Source organism: Protopterus annectens, chromosome 7.part1 (genome assembly GCF_019279795.1).
Source record: "Protopterus annectens isolate FY-2018-M chromosome 7.part1, PAN1.0, whole genome shotgun sequence".
Taxonomy (NCBI): Eukaryota; Metazoa; Chordata; order Ceratodontiformes; family Protopteridae; genus Protopterus; species Protopterus annectens.
The window spans coordinates 235,349,310-235,373,392 of record NC_056740.1 but is presented as its reverse complement, the minus strand read 5'-3'; positions in this window follow the sequence as shown (position 1 = coordinate 235,373,392).

Below are 24,083 nucleotides of genomic sequence, written 5' to 3'. Positions count from 1 at the left end.
AAAGAAAAGAATGGAATTTAGTACTGTAAATGTACATTTCTGATGTTTAATCAACTTTGTTATCATGCAACATGTACCTGTATGGACTTGAACCTTCAAAAAAGGGTTGTAAGAACAAAAATTGAAGAGTCTTTCTCATATTTGTCACAGACAAAGACATATATTTACATGGAGAAAAAGTATTTAGATATACTGATTATCTGACATTGTATCAAGGCACTTTGAACATGCAACAGAAACAAGTTATGAAACAGTTAGGATAACCATATATTCACAAAATATCAAACAATGACTGCACAAACTGTATGAGTATTCTTCTCTTTTTATGGTGCATCATTCCCTTATCTATGCTTCCTTCATAGCAATTCTATCTCTGTTTTGTTGTATATGTTGTCTGTATCAATTTTTTAAAGTACTTCATTGGATATGAACATTTATTACTAAAGGGCAATAACTTTGGTCACTAAAGCCAGCATTTGAATGTTAGATATGTTGATATCCTAAATCAGTTAATACACTTTCAAGTCTCTTCTCCTTGGGACACCCACAGTAATTGGACATTAAAGAGAGGAGAGTGTGAAACCCTGATTGTTCCTGCAGTCAGAGTAATCATAGACACCTGCAAGCTATTAGCAGGTAACACTTCTCAATGCTCATCCTTGAAGTGTGCATGTAATTGTGTAGCTCCTTACATCATGTTTACATTTCCTACACTTAGTACATATTGTGATGTTCAGGAGTGCTAATGATTTAACATCCCATTTGCATACTCACAGTACTCATAGGGCTGACTCTGCACTATATAAGGGTACTTGTGTAACTAATGCTCATGCCCGTGCAATTTTGTGGGAAGACTATTTGGATCTAGATTGTTGGAGACTGCTAAGTAAACACAACTTTATAAGAATGATCTACTTTCTACAGTTCTTTATTGTCAAGATATGTTGCTTTGTCTTACATAATGCTTTTAGTATAATGTTAAAGGGTAAAATGCAATGTCCATTCAAAACCCTATTTTAAATATTTTTTCTTCATCACTTTCTTTTGCAATAGCCCAGGTATATCAGGTATGTTTGCATTACAAACTTCTAGCCGATGAGTGTAGTATAACTTTATAGCAAGATCTGTAATTATTTTCTGGGTTAGCAGACAGAAAAATGTTACATTTGTGATTTCTACCTGAGTTTCCTCAGCAACACTGGAGATAGCACTTTTATAAGAGTTGGCTTACATTTCTAATGCTACATTTTGAATTTTTATTGTTAATGCTGTGATGTGGTACACCGTTAAACCTGTGATATCTGCATTACAAAACTGTTATAGATTGCCATCCTAACGTGTGTAGTCATAGCGAGCATTAACGTTTAAATTGTTGTGTACATGATAGATGCATACATTCATACATAATTAAGTTCATAACCATCCTGTGCATAATATATTTAATTGTATCTGTTTTCTGTTTCATCTCATACAGGGATATAGCACTCAAGAAGAAATCTGCACCATGCAAGTCACAGTGCACAAATGTAGAAAATGAGGCCATTATGAAGGCCTTATGTCACCCATAGAGGTTTTCTGTTAGGGAGATGAAGAGGTGACCAAACTGCCAAGACAGGTTATGGGAGCAGGTGGTCAATGACATCAATGTGTCAAAGGACATGGGAGAACTTACTCCTTGATACGACACAGAGTAAGTGCTATGATAATCTCTGCCCATTGTAAGGTGGCATCAATTGCCTGGGAACCTGTGGCTATGGAATGTGGTACTGCTACTGAACCACCACTAACTGAAACAGAGGAGTTCCTGTCCACTGTCAGAGATCCAGATAGTTTGGCAGAGGATTCAAGTTAGTGCTGATGTGGACAACAGACCTAGAATGTCTCAAACAGACTTCCAGGTATGCAAAATGCAAATGTTATTGTTATATATTTATATGCATATATCTTAGATGTCTAATATGTACAGTGCCAGAGATAACTGTGAGTCAGACAAGACAGTCATAGTGAAATAGAGGAGGGTGTTGGGGAGAATCCAATTGTTTACAACATATTTGTTTTACAACATTTTTAAGCTGCACATGTTAAGGAGGTTACTCTTTTTTCTTGTTTCTTTTGCACTGTGGCACTTATCAGCCTTCTTTTCTTTCCCTTTTCACATACAGGGACATCTGGATTGCAGGTTGCAAGCCCACCTGCACATGGTAAGCACATATTTGGTTATTGTTATTACTGTATATAAGGTAGATTCAGGTTTACATGAGGAAAATTTATGGTGCTTTATAAGAAAAATATGTGATCAGTTTTATTCTCTAGTTCTCTCTCTGTTGTGTCTATTACTTGTTATTATAGGTGATCCTAAGAGAGGCACCGTGGAACTCTTAACACCTACTGTCAGAGTATTGGTAGTCTATGATTATGATGGTGGCAATGAAGAGTCACAGTCTGGTGGTGTAGTGCATCAGTCTGACAAGGAGGCAGTGGATCCTATATCCCCTGCCCATATTTCAATGACAGTATGTCTACACATACCCATGGTCTGGAGACATCTAATATAGGATAGGTTGAGGGTGGCAGGATAGCAGGATAGTGTGGTTGCTCTGGTTGCAGAGCTGGTAGTTTCTCCTAGCTGGTAGTTTCTCCTAGCAAATTAGATCACTAGTGAAAACCTCCAAAGCCAATTATGAATTGAAACTAGCCTCCAAAACAAAGGAAAACCACAAGCCTTCTTCAGTTATGTCAGAAACCTCCATGAAAAAGCCCAGGTTTGTTAGTACCTAATGGTACCACTTACACTGATCCTGTTGACTTAGCCAACCTGCTAGCATATAGGTTCAGGGCAAACATCACCCCGTACCACCCCAAAGGCCAATTCAACATCCCAGATACTTGTCCTGCACCTCACATCTCCATAGATCAAGTGTTAAAGACCCTATCCAAGGCAAAGAACACAGTTTCAATGGGACTTGATAGTATCCCATTCTGTATTCTGCATCATCTCTAGCAAGAACTAGCTTCACCATTGAGCACCCTATTCAACCACAATCTAAGTACAGGCTTCATTCCAGCAGAGTTATCATCCCCTTGCACAAAGGTGGTGCCACTACTGACCCTGGAAACTATCACCCCATTAGCTTGACAAATCTGATCTCTAAAGCCATGGAGTGTATTATTATGGATCTCATAAACAAGGAAATAAGCAATCTCCAAACACTTGACCCCACCCAGTTCAGATTTGTCAAGGGCAGATCTTGCCTGTTGAACCTGGTTGACTTCTCTGAGACTGTCACCATGGACCTGGATGAAGAAAAGTCAGTACATGCAGCTTACCTTGACTTGGTCAAGGCCTTTGATACAATCCCCCACTTGAGTATCATGGGAAAGCTAACACAACTTGTCGTAAATCCCTATCTCATCAGGTGGGTGGCCAACTGGCTCACCAATAGGATCCACAAGATCAAAATAGGTGCCTCCACCTCCAACGGCAGACCTGTCGCTACTGGACTTCCGCAGGGATCTGTCCTGGGAGCCCTAATGTTTTGCATATAATTCTCAGAGGTCCAGGCAAAGAAAAAAGGCCTGTGGCTGGCCAAGTTTGCAGATGACTGTAAGTTGGGTGCTGCCATTGACTCCCCAAATGATGTTAATATACTGCAAGAGGGTCTCACAGCAACAAATGACTGGTGCCAAAGTCATGGCCTTAAGTTATAGGCAAAAAAAAATTATTATCATACCATTCGGCAAAAACACGACCACTACTGATTACCACATCAATGGCAACCCCCTAAGCACACAATCTGTGGTGAGAGACCTGGGTACACAGTTTTTCAACAATCTCACATTCGACCATTATGTAGTGGCAGTGGTCAGAAAAGTGCTTTATTTGGTTCATCTCATAAGTAAAGGGATTGCATCCAGAAAAAAGGAGGTTACTACCTCTCTGTACTCATCCATCATTAGGCCAATAATTGAGTATAACGCCCCGTTTGGTATGTACCTCTCTAAACACCTGCATCAACTGGAAAGGCCACAGAAATACCTCATAAAGAGAGTCCATGGCCTCCAACACCTATGTGGACAGGCTAAAATCACTATCACTCTACTCGGTATCATACAGATTGCCCAGAGGTGATCTGTGTCTCACCTACAAGGGAATTTCAGACTCTGCCCTAATAGAGATGCCCCATATCCATATGTCTAACTCCTCGCACATTACCCATTTGAAAGGCCTAAATCCAATATGTGACATCAGCAAAACCTGCTGGAGAGACAGGTTTGTCTCCTAGAGGCCGCCCCATCTCTGGAATAGACTTCCCATATATATCAAACAGAGTACCTCGCTGAACCTCTTCAAGCGCAACATTGATGGATGGATGGAAAACCACAAATTTGTCCCAGGGGTTCCACCTGCGTCATTCCTTGACAGGCATGACAGGTGCTGACTGAGTTTTTTTTGGGGGGGGTAAACTCTTGGTTAGGCTTGTAAGGGTCCAAGAACCCCTAGCCTATTAACCTCCTTTGATCCTATGATCCAAGTAGCCAACCATTATGAGGGTGAGCTGTCAGATAGGACAGTTGATAGAAGTGTTGGAGGAAGCTTTCTGTCCATCCTCCTACTGATGTTGGTGTGTTATTAGGTGCCACCAGAGGTATGTGTAGGGCCATAGTGAAGGCATAGGCACATCCCACCAGCACCTTGGATGAGATGTTGAATGTACTAAATGTCATGAAGTCTGACATTTGTGACTCCCTGAACCACTTGGGCAACTTCTTGGGCAGCATGAATGACAGACTGGACCATCTATGCCAACACAGTGCTTGACTGTGTTCATGTAGACACACACAAACATTAAAAAAAAATCACTTGCCCACACCACCTCACATACATACAAGTTATTTTAACAGTACTGGGTGCTATACATCTGTTGTTACTGGCCCTGAACACCATATATTCTGAGAGATACATGTGTTTCTGTCTTGCACACACTCACTTCTTTGGTGTCAGCCTTGTCCTCCTACCACCCCCCTCCATTGTGATGGTATTAGTGTTCCTAAGTTTTGCAAGCAATAATGCCCTCCAGGGTGTGTGTTAATGTGTAATTAATGCCTGCCCAGGGGTGTTATGAGGCTCGATGCCTGCAGAATCAGGCCTCTGCACCCCAGGAAGGGCATTAATTTAGTTTATTTTAATTTAATTTTTTTTTATTTTTTATTTTACACTTGCTAAACAGCTTAAGGGCTGCTTAGCAAGTGTAAAATAATGCCGGCTGTCAGTTTTTTTCTGTCAGAGCTCCACGGCATATTCATATGTTGCCATGAAGTGATGGACTCATTTTTCAGAAGGCATTCCTTGTACATTAATACCCTGCTGGAGAATGTTCATTCTCCAATCAGGGTGCTAATGTACAGTTCGCTCATTGTCTAAGGTAATTTAAAACCTTGTCTCCCTTAATTCTTGGGCCCATAAGCAGAAATCAAAATCAAATGAGCACAGCCTATGTACAAAATAACAGATGATAATAAATACAACATAGTATTGTATAGCTATAGGCAGATAATGGAATTTCTCCAGTAGTCATAGGTTTGATTCCTGCAATCTCCATTTGCATAATGATCAAGAGGGAATAAGTAACCTGATTTGTGCTATTGGGTCACCCCTGAAAACAGTCAATTATGCCTAATGGGGGCACTCAATTAACAGATGAAAAAAATACAAGAGCAGAGAAGAGTTCTCTGAAGTAACTGGTAACTTCTGGAAGATACTAGGAAACCCCAAAAAATAAAAACAGAAAGACTTTGGGTAAGATCTTCAAAGATGTGTTACATTATGTATTTATTTATTTATTTGTTTGTTCATTTATTCATTTGTTGAGGTTTTGCAAACAAGGATATCTACATGAGCACAACCCATTTTCAAGGGAGGTTCAGGAAGAAGATTTTTGTTGCAGTACTTAGTGAGTAAAATATATACAGACTACTGGTTAATACATGAAGGTGCTAGCTAAACATTATACATATATTCAGAAACTACACAAACCAAAAATGATGTATCAATCTTGGAAATAAAAGGGATAGAATTTTCACTTATAGTGAGGTAAGCATAGACAGACATCACTACACTTCCGGAGTATAAGAATTGACATAAATGTAAACAGCAATAAATAAGAAGTGCAGTAGTAAAACAAGGTGATCTTATGTGACGTGTTATAAACTGGGCATAAAAGGGAAAGACACAGAAAACGTACAGATAGCTAGCAAAATGTTTGGTATGCACAGCTTATTTGTTCCTTGGGACAAAGATCAGGCAAACCAGGAGCATGACTATCATTTACACAGTGGAAAAGGGTTTTGTACTTTATACCCCTATACTTCCCTTGTGCATACTTAGACCAGACTCGGGGGCTGTTAAGCAATGGGCCCTAGAACTGCTATCTACATTTCTGTGTGTGAAATAATGAAAGTATAGCCTCTCCTTATTAGCTGCACCTCAGTGTGTGCCACGGCTCTCACCAGGACTTTAATGACATGAAGTGTACACAGGCACATAATCACCACACCTTTCCATTGCAAGAGGGAAGTGCCTCCATCCCTTTATTTTCCTGTCATCCCATCCAGCTCTTCAGCTGTTGAGGCTGCTAATAAAACCCAGTTACCAGGGCTGCAGTCAGGACTATTTCTCTCTATGCCACAGAGCTGGAGTAGGTTGAATTATGAAAAGCTGAGGAGAGTTGAAGCCGTATGTGAAGGAGGCAAAGCAGAGAAATTTGCTTGAGAAGGGATGAGTTAAGTGACTGAATCAGTGGACAATGGTAGGAAATGGGAGTATAAGAAGGATGAATACAGACATATGGAAGAGGGTGAAGTTTTGCAAGCAATAATGCCCTCCAGGGTGTGTGTTAATGTGTAATTAATGCCTGCCCAGGGGTGTTATGGTTCTGCCTTTGATGAGTTTTAAAAGGAAGTGGAGTGTGTTGGATGATAAGGCTTGTTGGGGTGGTGTGGGATTTACATAGGTGAATTATGCATAAGAAGAACATTAAGCCAATGGTATGAAAGAAGGGGGGGTGGTTAGTGAGTGTTCTAGTAGGCATGGATAACCAAGGCAGATCATCTTCTTATGTGGTGTGAGTTTCAAAAATAGAAGCTGTGAGAAAGCGTAGTGTGAGTATAGTCTAAGGTGCATGCAGTGCAGGGTGACCTGGGGACTTTTTCCATATTAGTTATGGCAACGGATGGAGTAAAGGCAGAACATTTGGGATGCAGTAGATGGAAGCATGAGCTTACTTAGAGATAGTGAGGGAGGAAGGAAAGGATGAATCAGTGAAAGAAAGATAAAAGAGGTATAAAGGAGAGAGGTGAGATGCACAAAAGGAATATATAAGGATTGGACAGTGCCATTTGACCAGAGGAAGCAAGAGTCACAGAGTAGATAAAGAAATCTAAGCTATCAAAAAGATGAGTAAGAGAGCTGAGAGTCTCACACTATAGGTGGAGATGTATGAATGCAGCATATTCTGCTTAGTGTGTTTGGTGTGCATTATTACTGGGGCGATTCAGTTCTTAGTATTGTGTCCCCTAAATCAGTCTTACATTGAGTTTGTTACTGGATTGTGATTTTGAATTTCATATTTGTTCTTTCTTACTGTAATTTAAAACTCCTAGTCAGGAAAAGCGTTAGAACAAGAAATGCATGACAAGAAGCTTTGCAATACACCATGATTTTCACACTTCACATCCTGTTATGTCATGTTACTAAGCTCCCTTCTAAAAACATCTTAGAAATAAATCAAGTTAATTTCAGCACTTAACATTTATTTGTTTCTCATTTGCCCTGACAATGTTGAAGCTCCTGTGAGACCAGAGGCGCCGGAAGCTGTTGAAGTCTGAGAGGCGGAGGGTGACAGGGGCACTTAGTGATCTAAAAAGTGCAATTTTTTAAAACTATATACTACCACAACATAGGTTCACTTGGAGGACAGTTTAAACTTAGCCAATTTCAATTTTGTTGCTTGAATTAACATTTCCTGATTGGTCTTACCTATCCCATGGCTGATAATTGTATATTAGCCCTAGTGAGAATAAATGTGATCAATTAATTTGAGGATACCCATGTAGGGGATGCAGCATTTAGGAACTGCCTCTATCCATTAGTGGCATGAGGGGCAATTCTGGAGTACATTTTCTGTTACCCATCCTTAGATCCAAGTTGCATTTGAATATGGACAGGGATGAGCTTTGTTTTACTTGAATGGATAGTCTGTTCTGGGTATATATCCATCTCTCCACAACATTTAGTTTAGATACCTGGACTGAATATTTCTGATGCCATTTGACTTGCTGATGTTCAGTAGGTCCATCTGTAATAGGTCAGAGGATGCCTTCTATGCCAGACACGTCACCTCTAAGCACTCTGTAGGATACTGAGTATAGTGATAAATCTTTGAGGTGCTCCATGCAAGACCTATTGTTTAGGACTTGTATCCTTTTAGTAAGATATCTCTGTGGGTATTCCAGTTGTTGCATGGATCTGGACAGATACATGCCAAAGTAAGCATTATACAAAATGACTGACCTAATGAGGGCTTTATAAAGGGGGACAATAACAGATCTAGTCACAATCAATTTGTTAATAAGATGTGCAATATAGAAAGACTTTCTTATGACTCTGGACACATGTTGGTCAAATGTTAGATCACTGTACACACAAGTTCCCAAATGCCAAACAACTGGGTCAGTTCTCATGGGTCATTGTCAATTTAGCAGTTCCCTGGAGTAGATGACTTCCCAAAGGATACGATAATGTATTTCTTGGAGTTTAGTTTCAATTCATGATTCTGGCACCAGTTATTGTTTGGAACAAACCTTCTTCCATGATTGTTAAGTCATTTGGGGATTCAATAACTGCTCCTAGCTTGCAGTCATCTGAAACTTAGTCTCACAAAGCCCTTTGATATTTCCTTTTACTTTTGAGATGTATTTGCCAAACAGAAAAAAGTGTTAGAACCAAACCCTGGGGGACACCATTGGTGATTGGTCTCTTCTCCTATTTTGAACTCCTGCATCCTGTGAGCAAGCATAAATGTATACATTCTTTGATTCACTTTCATGATTGTATTAACCTGATTGTATTAAATTATATTGCTTGTATAATACAGCACTGCTTGTGAGAATACATTTTAAATTTGTAGTTTGGAACAGTCTCCTAGTAAACAATGAAACAAAATGTATGAACCAATAATGACAAAACTACCCATTTCAGAAAATTTCAACCATAAATGGTCACTCAAACCTCTGTCATTACAATCCACCAATATCAGTAAATATGCAAAATCTCTGTAGAAGTAAGTCATCTAAATAATTCCACATTAAATAAATCTGGAAATAATGAAGAGGTTGCTGCTAGCAAACATCTTTATATATCATTGTTTCACCTACAAATAAAGCACCTGTTGCCTCTTGAAGAATAAATTGCCAATGCTACATTAAAAAATGATAAGCTGGTAATTTTGCAATGGGGAATGGATGGCAAGTAACGGGTTCATAGTTGCTAGGTAACTCCTCCAAAGGAGGATATTCATAGGACTGCAGCATCGACTCCCATTTAAGTACAACACAGTACAGTATCAGTGATCCATCTGCATACTGTGGGAATAATACCCACAGCCTTCTGCATCAAAAGCAAGTATACTACTTGTTGTGCTACTAACAATGCAAGCAATTTAGCATAAGTAGCATTAAACGTCTCTTCCCCTGAAGCTCTCCGCTCCTTGTAAAATCCACTTGATGATCAAATAAATCTCTCAACTTTGCAGCAGAAGAAATCTGGAAAAAGCCAAAATTTATTTTGGGGGGGTGCAAAAGCCCAAAACCAGGGACATATTTTAAATATTGAGCCTGAGTAACACTAACCACCAGGCATACCTAAATGGGGCATTTTACACACACACACACACACACACACACACACACACACACACACACACACACACACACACACACACACACACATACACACACACACACACACACACACACACACGCACGCACATGGGAGCAGCATAACTCCTGCAAATAAAAGAACAAAACTCCCTTACTGCCATGACTCTGGCTCTGGCAGCACCAACAGAACAGAGGCAGCATAACTCCTGTAACACTGAGCAATAAGAGAACAAGAACAACTGGTTTAGTTAGTTTAACTTCCGCGTATGAATCCATGTTAGCATGAAAACTCCACCATTAATTTTCCCCAACAGGACTTGCAGCTGTAAAAGTGTGGGGGGGCTCCCCCTCCCCCTCCCCCTGGCTCTATGGTTCCAGCACCCATGTGTGAGACACAGAACTGTCTGCCTTGCCTCATGATGGCATTAATATATTTTCATAACAAGCCACTGTGAGCAATTCTGTCTTTTAAACACCATTGCTCCATTCCATTTACCAATATTTCTCCAATATTTAATTGCTAATATGATGCAATGTTGTAAATACAAGTGACCATTCATGAGAAGTTAAGTAAGTCTGCCTAACTCTTGAGTTTATGAAAACTATGTGAAAGATAGAACTTCTTATTAATACTTTTTGCATTATTACACTTGCAACATCTTGCTCATGACAATTAGTCTATTTACTTGATAGTAAAGAAAATTGGGGGATTTTTTATAAATGCATAAATCTGCCAATGGTACAAGAAAACATGACAAAACAGAAAATGTTTAAACATCACATAATCTCAAAAAGGATAGCAATAATCAATGTTGTGTTTGTGTTCTGCACAGAATTTACTGACTTGTGTTTTTGTTAGAATGCCTGTGTTTTGTTTTCTTGGCATTATAGATTCATAGGTTCATAGGTACTTACTAGACTAATGACCCTAGGGGGCCCTTTTAAGCCTAATCATGCTTTCCAAATGTATCTGACCTGTTTTGATACCCTTGGGTTATTTCAAGGGTGTATATGTAGGCTTGGACATGGGTCGTCAAGCATTATCAGGCTGCCTGTGTCTACTAGGGATGCAGGTACCAACCCAGGATTAAAGTCCTGATTCCCCATCCAGTGGTTCAAGCTACATGTGAATTACAATGACAATGGCACAGCCTTCTTTAAACCTACATGGCAACGTCATGGGCCACGTGTTCATTTCCGAAACCAGGAAATGGCAGGGAAATCAAGAGAAGAAGCTTTGAGTGATACTAGTAGGTATCAAAGTGACTTAGAAGAAGATCAGGCTTTTCCAGATTTACTTGACCCCAAAGACAAACAGTTTATGCAACAGAATTTTCATCAGCAAAATGGACAAAATAATAGCAGAAATGGGAAACAGTTCCAAGAACAAGATTGAGACCAACATAAAGGAGGCAAATTTCAGGGATAATGGAGAAATAACAAAAGGACTAAATGGTACTAATTTTACTTGTAATAATGTCAGTAGTGTTCTAAATTTAACTAATGATGTATTAGATGAACATTTGTATACAGCTTTACAGTGTGAGCTTAAATTTATCCCAACAGTGCTGCCTAGAATGCAGTTTTTTTTAAATTGAAATTTTTAAGTTGATTAGAAAAATGCTCTTATGGTATTTTTTCCATGACTTAGATACATGTGCTAATTATAGGGTTACTGCTGCTAATGAAACATATAATAGCATGGATGAACATTATAATGTATTATCTGATGATTCGTTTGTTTGTGAATGGAATGCCTATTGCTTAATAGCTACAACTAGTGTTCAAGTTAGTAATACGTTCCTACCACCTTTTACACATGAAGGTATTAAAAAGTTTCATTCTATGTTAGATTTTGAAATTGAAATGTTATGCAATTGCAATAATTTTGATAAAAGGAATATTTATTATAACTTGTCTAAAAATTAATGGTTGGCAGTTAAAAGATTTTCACAACAAAATAATTTTGTGATAAAACCCTCTGACAAAGGTAATATAATAGTTGCAATGCACCATTCTCAATGCAGTAAGATGTGCTTTGAGCTGTTACAAGATAATGAAGTATATAGAAGTGTGACTTATGCTGATATAGAGAAAGCAAAAGAAGAATATTCTAAGTTGATTAATAGAGGGCTGAGACTGGGTTATTGGACAGAACAAGATGTTGAGAAGAAATTGCTAAATGAAGATACTGAGTTAGCATATTTTTATTGTCTACCAAAAGTACATAAAAGCTTAACAGATCCACCAGGAAGACCAATTGTGTCAGCTAGAAAATATTTTTTACACAATTTGGGGATACTTTGCATAAAAGTTTGTTGAAAGAAGTCGTGAATCTTCCTTCTTATATTAGAGATTCATTTGACTTTTTACAAAAAATAAAAGGGATAAGATGGAAAGAAAGAATGTACTGGATAACTACTGATGTAAAGAGCTTGTATACTAACATAAAACATGCTCATGGAATAGAAGCTCTCAGTATCTTCTTAGGTGACAGCCCATTGGCACATTACACTATGGATTTAGTTAAATTTAGTTTAGAAAACATTTTTTTCTGTTTTGAAGACACCCTGTACCATCAGTTACAAGGTACAGCGATGGGTGCTTCAATTGCACCCATGTATGCAAACTTGTTTATGGGTAGATTTGAATCAGAATATGTATATATATATATATATATATATATATATATATATATATATATATATATATACACAAATGCATTTTTTTCAGAAATATGTAAAATTTTACTTTAGATACATAGATGATTTGATTTTCTTTTGTGAAATTGGTGTAGAACTGGTGACAGAACTTGTGGCACAATTGCAATTAAACAGATTTTCTACACAATTTGATGGACTTAGTTATGGAAATAAAATTTCACTTCTTGATATTTCCTTAGAAGGGGTAGTGGGCAAAGAGATCAAAACAAGCTTGTATAGAAAATTTGGGGTGGTTAATCAATTTATGATGGGTAATAGTTGTCACCCTAAACACACATTGAATTCCCTTCCATATGGGGAATTTTTAAGGATTCACCCTAAACACACATTGAATTCCCTTCCATATGGGGAATTTTTAAGGATTTCCAGAATATGCAACAGAGACCACAGTTTTGAGGAAGAATTAGTATGTACCGCAAATATGTTTGTGGAAAGAAAATATGATAAACAAATTGTTGATAATAGTGTAAAAAAAATAAGATATAGTAACAGACATGAATAATATGGAGGGGGCACCCTATGGTGGTAATCAAGATAGTATTAAGAGTTTAGAGAAAAATAATTTTTTTGTAGTTATGACCTATAATACTTTGAGTGAGAATGTTAAATAAGTTATTAAATATTACTGGAAGTTTTTGTCTAGATTACATGAACTGAATAGACTGTTTGAACAAAATTTGTTTTTTTCATTTCAGCGAAGAAAGAGCTTAAGGGATATGCTGATGCATACTAAGTTTAAAAAAACACAAGAACACTTGTTAATACAAGTTCATTTGAAAGGAGTGAAACCATGTGGGAACAGCACAGCATGTGCATATGTAGTAGCTACTTTTCCTAGAATAAATCAGAATTATTTTCAAACAGTAGGTAATTATCAGTGTACTACAGAGGGAGTAGTTTATGTTATAAAATGTAATTGTGGAAAGCATTATATAGGTCAAACTAAATATATGTTTAAGAATAGATTAATTGAACATTTAAGAGACATTAGGCAAGCAAAAGTGGAAAGTCCGTTGGCACAACATTTCAAACATTTTTGTAATAGTAGTCCTGTTGGATTAAAAGCCATTATTCTGGAACAAATATCAGGAGATAGGAACAGTGAATTAGTTAGGAATAAATGATTGTATAAAGAAACATTATTTATTTTAAAATATGACACTTTAATTCCACAGGGTCTGAATACAGACTGCTGTTGGAAATGTATTATCTGATTTAATGACATGTTTCTTTAAGAATTAATTTTTTAACCAATAAATGTTAATTGTGTAATTGTTTAATTAATGATTAAGTATGGCAACTGTGGGTATTGAAAACCTGTGCTTGTTTCTAAATAGTGCTCCTTGAAGGCTTATGTGAAGCCGAGGTGCTAGGGTGCTGTTTTTTGGTGTTACTGACAGGTTTGTTTTATTAAAATCTTTTTGGCTCATACCTGGATGTTTGTTGTACTTGGTACATGTGAATTAGGTTAGGGAAGAATTCTGCTTCACATGGATTGAAAGCCTGTTCTAGAGAAAGGTTAGTCTCTGAGCTACATACCTGCCCCTCCAACATGTCCCAATTATGTTGCAGTTGAGGTATAGGTCTCCAGACAATGTAATTCTGATGCTATGGGTTTTATGGATGTACAAGTCATCAGAGTGGGATCAGAGAATACGTCATAGTCCAGGTGTAGATTGCCGCTCATCAGTATGTAGGAGACTGAGTATAGGGATAGGGTTTTGATGCTGTCCAAGTAGGACATGTTTCTTACTTCCTGTATTCTTTTTGTGAGGAACCTCTATTAATGCTTCAGTTGTTGCATACACCTGGTCAGGTACATACTAAATAGGGCATTGTAGTCAGTGACTGATCTGATAAGGCCAAGTACTGAGGAACAATGTCATCTTTGGACTTAGATGCTATCCTTGCTTATAAGTTGTACAACACAGAATGATTTACATACTGCTGTAGGCACATGATGACATTCCCAAATGCCTAATCATTGGGTCTAGTCTTAGGGTGTATTATCAATTTCGTAGTTTCCAGGGGTATCCATTTTCCCAAAGGATACTATTATGCATTTCTTGGCACTGAATTTTAAACCATGGCTCTAGCTGCATTTATTAGCCTGTGTCAGGCCTGAGGGTAGTTTTGTCACTGGGGGATTCAATGACTGCACATAGTTTACAACCATCTGCAAATTTGATCAGTCAGAGGCCCTTGACATTGTAATTGACTTCAGAGAAGTAGATGCCAAAAAGGAGTGGCCCCAGCATCAAGCCTTGAGGGACTCCACTAGTGACTGGCCTCCTTTGGAAGGTAGACTTTCCTATCTTAGCCTCTTCCATCCTATCTATGATCTAGCTGGCTATCCAGTGGATGCCATAGGGGTTTATAGCTAATTTTGTGAGTTTGTCTGCAATGTCCAAGTATGGTATTGTGTCACATGCTTTGGCAAGGTAAAGGCAGGCAGTATCCTCCATTTTGCCCTTGGCTATTACTTTGGTGACCTTCTTGAAGTCCATCAGCTGAGTAGGCATGACCTGCCCTTGATAAAACCAAAATGGATTAAAGCTAATGTCTGAAGGTTTCCTATGACCTTGTTTATTATTTCCATGGCTTTGCATATGAGACTAGTTAGACTTATGTGTCTGTATTTATCTGTGTTTGCAGATGGCCCACCCTTGTGCAGAGGGATGACAGGTTGCAGTTCTCTTTTTGTCTGGTCGAAAGCTTGAAAAGAGGCCTGTGGTTAAGTAGTGTTTCTAGTGGTCCTGACAGGTCATATTTCCTGCTGTTAAGGAAGCATCTTGAGATATCATTGTGACTAATCGATGTAGTTTTCTTTACCTTAGATATTACATCAAGGACCTGCTTCTTAATGATAGCTAGGGGAGTTATGGTTGACAGTATTTCCTGACGGGTGTCGGGGAGAGGTAAACTTGGAGCTAAATTTGTTGGCCAGTAGATTTTCTAAATTTTCTGGCAAAGTATAGGTGGCTTCTTTTACAGTTAGTTCAGCACAGTTTTGGGTACTGCTTGTGAGGCTGCAGATGAAGCTCAAGAATGCTTTGTGATTTTCCTTAGCCTGGTAGGCTAATTTTATCTCATATTTGACTTAGTTAGACTTGGTGAGTTTTTTTTTCTTTTCCTGGCTGGGCACTGCACTTCCTAATTTTGCCCTGGTTTTCTTCGTTTTGTTGCATAACCTATTAGTGCTGTCATTCTACCAGGGTGGCTTGTTTTTTGAGTCTGACATGTTTATTCTTAGCAGGTACATCTGTCTCTATGCAGCCAGTAACATGAAAGTACAGTTTTCTTGCACAATTCTGCATAGGCAGGAGTGATCTCAGGGATTAATGGAGCATGAAATGTTGCCAGGGTGACACTTAACAGTAAGAAGTTTGCCTCAGAATAATTCCAAACAATTCCAGGGTTTGCTAAAATCCAGGCTTTTATTCTTATTTTAAAGGAGACAACTTTATGGTCTGACCTGACCATTAAAGACATTGAACAGGGGAAAGGTGCAATGTTCTCCCATGTTTGTGAGGACCAGGTCATGGATGCTAGCGGGCTTAAGTACTAGCTGGTCCAGGGTGTTTGCATTTACAAAGTCCAGGAAACATCAGGGTCATATATGATTCCCATTTTATAGAGGGATAGTTAAGGTCAACCTTGAATATGGTGCTGGGTTGAATTAGAGTGTCTCCAGTATGTTTAAGTACAAGCTATGGGTTTCTGGGGTCACATAGAGAAACCTGCTGTTTACAAGGATATGGCATGGGATTTTGTCTATGGTAATTTGGACATGAAGAAACTCAAACACATCATAGTGCTTGACCAGCCTTCAGGTGTGTTTGTTTTTGGTGTAAATTGAGACACTTCCACCTTTGCCCCTTCATGTGCAGTAATTGGTCTAAATGTGTGGAAGGCATTATAGCCTTGCACTGCTGTGGTGCTCTCCATTACCTTAAACCATGTCTCAGGATTTATTTATTTATTTTATTTTACATTGGTTTACCAGGAAAGTCCTTACTTGAAATTAAGACAATTTTCAGCGGAGGCCCGGGAAGAAATGCTCCAGATGCATGTCTTTAAAACAAGGGAGGAAACCCGCAAGAATGCACAGAGAACATGCAAACTCTGCACAGAAAACACTCCATCTGAGAATCAAACCAGTGAATCTCTTGCTGGAAGGCGACAATGCTACCACTGCATCACTGCACCGTCCAAATGCACAGACATCTACATTTCCCAGGGTTAGCACAGCTTTCAGGGACAGGAGTTTCTTGATTAGACTCCTGGCTTTGAGCAATAACACCGTTAGATTTTCTTGGGTTGTTTTTGCTATAGCAGAAGGTTAATGAGGTTGGCAGTACCTAAAGAAGGCACTGTGTGAGTGGACAAGGTCTTAACCAATATTTGAAAACCTAGATTGGAGAAATGCTAAACCATCCCTGGCAAAGCATTGTAGTCTTTGAAACATATTCTCCTAGGCTAACAAATATTGCGCCTCCTTAGAATAACACCGAAAACTAAGCCAATTATTAAAGTCAGTTACCTTCTGTTCATATTGTGGCATCATCCTTGGAGAAGGTAGAATGCTGCTCAGTGTTAGGCTCATCTGGTCTGGTACACATAGTTTGAGAACTCCATCATTTCATTCTTCAGACAGTTCAGGGAGGTATGTGGGTCTATATCAGTCCATCAAAATAGCTGATTATCGAACACCAGATGTTCGAACTGTTAAGTTCGAACACTGATTATTGTGAAGCCGCAGAACACTGAATTCTTTCCCAGGGAAAGACTTCTGTGGGCTGTTTCTGTGGCTTCACGATTATCAGGACTGTGGTGGGAAGTTAAGGGTTGGGTTCAGGTAAGTGTGTGATTGTATGGACGTTAAGGTTAGGGAGCAGGTTAGGTGTGTTAGGGTTAGGGCGCGTGTGAAGTGGGTGTGCGATAGTGACAGAGTTTAGAGTTAGGGCGGGACAGGTGAGTTAGGGCATGGGTCAGGTAAGTGTGCGATAGTGACAGACCTTAGGGTTAGGGTTTGGGTTAAGGTAAGTGGATAGATAGTAGTGTATGTATAGTTTAGTGTAGGGTTAGATGTAGGATTTTAAGTGCATGTGTGTGGATTGCTGTTTTTTTTTTTTGGTGTGCTTGTATTGTGTGTGTGTGTTTCTTTTTCTCATATTTTTTTTATTGATTTTCAAGAGTATAATTACAATTTTTAACAAGGAAAAACAACGTAATATCAAATTTTTACAAAAACTATATACAAAGTCCAAAATATATACCAAATCTTCAATAACATTACATTTTGTCTAATAGTTTTTTAAGCTTTATCCAGGCAATTTGCTTATGAGTCATGTTTGAGGAGTGTAACATAGCTGTTTGTAATTCCCTACTACAAATAATCTTAGTAAAAGATATAAATTCCTTAAATGAGAGGTTATTTTTACATTTCCAATTTCTAGTAATAGTTTTTCTTGCTATAGCAAGTAGAGTCCAAAGGAGGTTCATTTGATTCAGTGGAACATACCTTGGCATTGGTGCATTAAAAAGTATCATAGAATCAGAGATCTCGCATCTGTCCGACCACAAAGCTTTAATAAAATTTTTAAACTCCATCCAAAATGTGGTTATTGTTCTGCATTCTAAAAACATATGTGCCCAGTCGGCATTTATTAGTTCCTCGCATCTCCAACATCTATTAAAATATTTCTTGCTTATTCTAGAGGCTTTTTTTGGTGTAATAAAACTTCTATGAATGAATTTCCATGTAAAAATTTTCCAATATGTGGAAGAAGAGGTATGGTAAACAGATCTGAGAATTAAAGTTTTACCATTTATATGTATTTGGAAGTTGTTGAAATTGTTGATATATTTCCATAAATTGTCATCTAATATTATTAGATCTGATCTAAGAATGTTGTAAAATCTTGACAATGAGATACCATTATTATAGCCTATATTGGTGAAGTCAAAGAGGATGGATAATTTTTTGGGGAGGTTTGTTATAGCAGGAAAATGATGTCTTTTAAATTCCGTTAAAATAAATTCTCTGAAGATCTGAATATTTAACCAGTTATTTTGGTAGATATTATACCTGGCTAAAAGGGAGGTAGTATCATGAATATTATTAGTTCCTAAAAACTGATGCCAGAATAATAACCCATTTTCTTCCATAGTTTTTATTTTCATCATGTTAAAGGAATCAAAGCATCCCTTGGTTAAGATTATTGGAAACATTAGAATGGACAAATTGTTGTTCAAAAGGTTCTTATTCATTACTTTTTTAAAATTTTGCAAGATATATTTAATTATAGGAATAAGATGTGATTTTTCCTGCTCATTGTTGAAGAAGAATTATTTAATAACTATAAATAGCTTAATATTTTCAGAACAATATATGTTTTTGAAAAACTTGTCAAAATTACTTAATAGTATCGTTTTATGTAAATTTTTCCAATTTGAATGGTATTTTGGACTTAACCACAGACTTGTTATATTAAGAATAATGGCATCAGCATAAAGCTCAAAATTTGGAAAAGCAATCCCTCCTTCAATCCAGTTTTTATAGTGCCAATCATATTTAATCCTTGGTTTTTGAGGATACCATAGAAATTTAATTAATATAGTGTTTATGTGTTTAAGTTGTTTTCTAGAAGGAGGAGCCAATAATGTTTGAAGATAAAAAATAATTTTTGGTAATAGAATCATTTTTAACAGAGATAATCTTTCTTCTATAGTAAAAACATTTTCTTCCATCTATTAATGTATTCTGTGATTTTATTTAATAAAATTTTATAATTTATATTTATAGTGTCCTTCCATTTAGACAGAATATGAACCCCAAGATATTTCAATTTATCATTGGTCCAGTTAAAGTTATTGTAATTAGATAGAGTGTTATTCAATTTTTTATTGATGAGAATAGTTTCTGTTTTGTTTTGGTTAAATCTAAGGTTTGAGATTTCCTCAAAGAGTTTTAATGATCTGATAATGTGATCAATAGATGAATCAATATTTCCAATAGTTAATAAGATATCATCTGCAAAGAGTAAAATTTTAGAAGAATAGTTCTCATTAACATCAAAACTTTTTATGTTTATATTGTTTCTTATAAAATTAGCAAATGGTTCTATTGCTAATGCAAATAGTAGTGGGGATAAAGGGCAACCTTGTCTAGTGCCTTTTAGAATTTGAAGTGGGCCAGATAAAAAAGCGCCAATTTTAATATACGCTATAGAACCTTCATATAATTTTTTAACAAGTTTAAGATTTCTGAGGAGAAATTATATTCTTTTAATACCATAAATAAGTATGTCCACTTAATAGAATCAAATGCTTTATCTAGATCTAGACTGATGAGTGATAATTCTTTTTTTTTTATTTGCAAAATCTATTAAAGTTAAAAGTCTAATAGTATTATCCTGAACTTTTCTGTTCAGTATAAAACCTGTTTGATCGTTGTTTATTAAAGTTAGCATCATTTGATTTAATCTGTTTGCTAAAATAGACGTAAATATTTTATAATCTATATTTAATAGGGAAATAGGACGATATGATGAAACAAATTTGGAGTCCTTATCTTGCTTTAGAATGGGAGGAATTAGCGAATATTTCCAAGAAGGACAAAGTTTGTCACTTATTCGAACTTCCTCAAGTGCTTTCATTAATATCTTCAAAGCGGAATCAGGGAAAATTTTATATAATTCACCTATTATGCCATCAAGACCAGGGGCTTTATTATTTTTAAGATTTTGTATTCTTTCTTTAACTTCTATTAATGATATTGATTTAAGTAATCTATTATTTTGTTCTTTAGAAAGTTTATTATTTATATTGTTTTTTAGAAATTCTATTTTTGAACTATTATTAGTCAAGTTTAAGTTTGCTTTATTCATTGTTTCATGATATGAATGAAAAATCTCTAAAATATCTTTTAGATCTGAAGAAGGTTTTGAATTGTGTTTAGATGTGTCTAATATTTCAGTTATGTGTTTACTCTTGTGAAAACTTTTCGTTTTGTTTGCTAATCTATGCATATGTTTTGGATTAGATGAATAAGATTGTAATTTTAACCTCTCTAAATTAATTGCTACTTTATGACTAAGAATTTCTAAATATTCGAGATTTAGTTGTTTTAATTCCAGATTCGAGACCAATTCTTTGGGGCGTAAGTTATTTTTTAAAGTGTCAATTTTCAATTGTAGATTTAATAATTCTTTGCCCCATTCTTTCCTTTTATATAAATACCAGGTTTTTATTTTCCCATATATATAAGATTTTAAAGAGTCCCAAATAAACACTTTATTTGTGTTATTATTATTATTATTAAGTTCAATATAATAGTTTACTTCCTTTATAAACCATTCTTTGAATCCTTTTATCTTAATAATATAGGCTGGTAATCTCTGCCAATGAATAAGATCGTTTGGTTTAATTTTAATTTTAAATAGTATGGCATTGTGGTCTGACAGAGGGCATGATGTAATCACTACATCTTGAGTCTTAGATAATAGGCTGTCAGATATAAACACTTTATCAATAGTTGTCTGTGTACCATATCTATAAGAAAAGTGAGTAAAATTGAGAGACCTCTGCTCTTTGATCATGTATATGTCTTTTAGGTTATATAATGAGACAAAATCTATCAATTTTTGGCTGATGCAGGTATCTTAATATTGCTGACATTAGTGGTATCTTTAGATGATAGAATACAATTAAAATCACCTGCCAAAATGATATCTCCTTTAGAATTTGCTGTTATTATTTCCAAATATTTGTTTGCAGATTTAGCACCAATACCAGGTAGCCAGTACATATTTGCTAAAGTAAAATATTTCTTATTCAATTCCAATACTACTAGACACAACATACCATTTTTATCAGAGAAACTGTTAATTATTTTAGGTATTGGTAATGTATTTTTCCACAAAATCATGGTTCCTCTTCTCTTTGTTTGGAAATGAGATTCAGCTAGAATGCTATAACCTTTAAAAAACATTTTTTCTAGATCTTTCTGAATAATGTGCGTTTCTTGCAAAAATATAATGTCAGCTTTATTAGATGCTAGGTATTTGAGTAACCTTCCTCTTTTAGTAGGGTTATTAAGACCATTTGCATTCAGAGATAGACATTTAGACCCAGACATTGATTACTTTAAGCTTTTGATGGATAAATACTATTCTGGACTTAATTAACAAGTAATATTCAGAGAAGATGAAAATATAACTATATACAAAACTAACCATGGAACATCTAGTTCCTGGATTGATGAATAAGTCATCAATACCACCCTCTGTCATCCTTAGTGCTCAAGACTATCGTTCTCTAATGCTACTACCTAATATTTTATTGAATCAACAAACTACAACCTATTAATTCTCCAGGATGAATAGGTATTACTATGTAGGAGATATTGCGGAAAAACATCAATTACCATGAATAATGTAATTTTCAATTTTTTTAAGAACAGTGTCTTTAAACTTGTATCATGACATAGTATATCATATTCATTTATGTCTATTCTATACTAATACAGATCTTAATCTAGTATACTACATTAGATCAAAACCTACTCATCTAGGAATTCAGTAAAGAAGTTTATGTATAAAAATAAGAACATTTATCATGTAACAAAACATTCCTGTATGAACTTGTCTGTGAAATCACAACAGTGTTAATATTTACTATAGAATCAGCATATTAATATATAGCCTATAGGCTTATTTTCCTTTTATATAAGATATAAAATCACCAGTTTTTCCTTCCCCTAAAAAAAAAACATATCTGATTAACCTTAAATAATTTCTTAAGGTATTAAAGATATTTAAAATAAAGATGCACTAATGAGAATTTTTTACATGAGAAGATAATATTTTAGTTGCACAAATATCTATGCAGGTATATAGATCTGTGTAATCATCAAAAACATTAGCTTTTCTTTCCAAAGATGTGAGTCTAAAGAAATTATGTAGTGTAGCTTGATTTTGATAAAAATATCATCTAATGAAGTCACAGCTTTTAACCTTCAAGGACACTTCAGTTTTAGATGTTATAGTAATAATGTATTCCCTTAAGTTGTCCTTTTTAACAAAATACATTAACACATTTTACCAATATTTTTTCAATGGCAGTGGTTAACATGCAATATATCTTTTGCTAGAAAATGTAGTCTACAGACAGTAAAACATTCAATATTTTATGAATATTAGTGAAAATGTCAGATTGTAGTATGCACTTATGTAGCTGGAGGTGGATTAAGTAGATCACAATTTCACCATTCACTATAAATCCAACATAATGCAAACTATTAATTAGAAAAGCAGTTAAAAAGTAAAGGCTACCTTTGGAAATAACAACTGTCCTCATGTCCTGATGAAAGTAGTAACTATAAGTCAAGAGTAACCATCCCCACTTTGCACTGCCCCCCCTAACAGTCTTCTACTACTATCACTGACTAGTGAGGCAAAAGCATCACTTTAGTAACAACTAAGATCATTCTCTAAGCAGAACTGTCTCCTTTTCTTTGGAACCAAAATTTTTCCTGCCCCAATATATTATTTCACCCTTTTATAACAGAATTATTATTTCTTGTAATGGTCTGTCTGCAGCTTTGGCTTCCCCAATCCAGCAGTATTGCCATCAACCAACAACTCATATAATCAATAAGATTGGGGACGAAGATATCAAGATGAAAGCACAGAAAATACATAGCTGCCCCAAAATCTACTTTAAAAATAATAAGAACACATTAACCCCAATAGATAATGTATTTTAGTGACTTTATAACCATTGCATATGCCGCTTTCTGCTCTGCTAACCAAAAAGGATCAGATGACCTAGTCTATGTTTTCACTGTATCTGTTAGCTACAGCTGCCAACTAATGATCAAGTGTAAACTACTTTGTAAAACATGTCATCAGAAAACTTATTATGAAGGGAACAACATAGGCATCAACATTGGTTTAGTAAAAAGGACCTTTATATATGTCTATGTTTTTTATATATTTTTCTTTGTCACTCTTGGTATGTGATAAAGCATTCAGTTGTTCCGTTTTCTTTTTCTTTTTTTTTTCATGTGAAGATTTCTGGTAACGTGAATATGTAACCAAAGTTCATATGACAAAAGAGACTTCGAGAGAGTACATGCATAAGTCTCTTGTATTACAAAGAAGATCTGACCAAGAAGTCTCGAGGCAACAGCCTTCTTTTTCCTTTTTTTTCCCTTCCTTCTCCTTTAACATTTGAATTTTGGCAGTTAAAAGCTCGCACTAGGGAATCTGCAGCAAGCTATGATAACTGTTCATGAGATACTCGTGATGTGCATTTTGTGAGAGAAAAGAAAAACAGAATATGTTACTCAAAAAGCATGTATATGAAGTACAAAAAAAAAAAAAAAAAACAACTTTGCCCCATTTTATATAAATATAA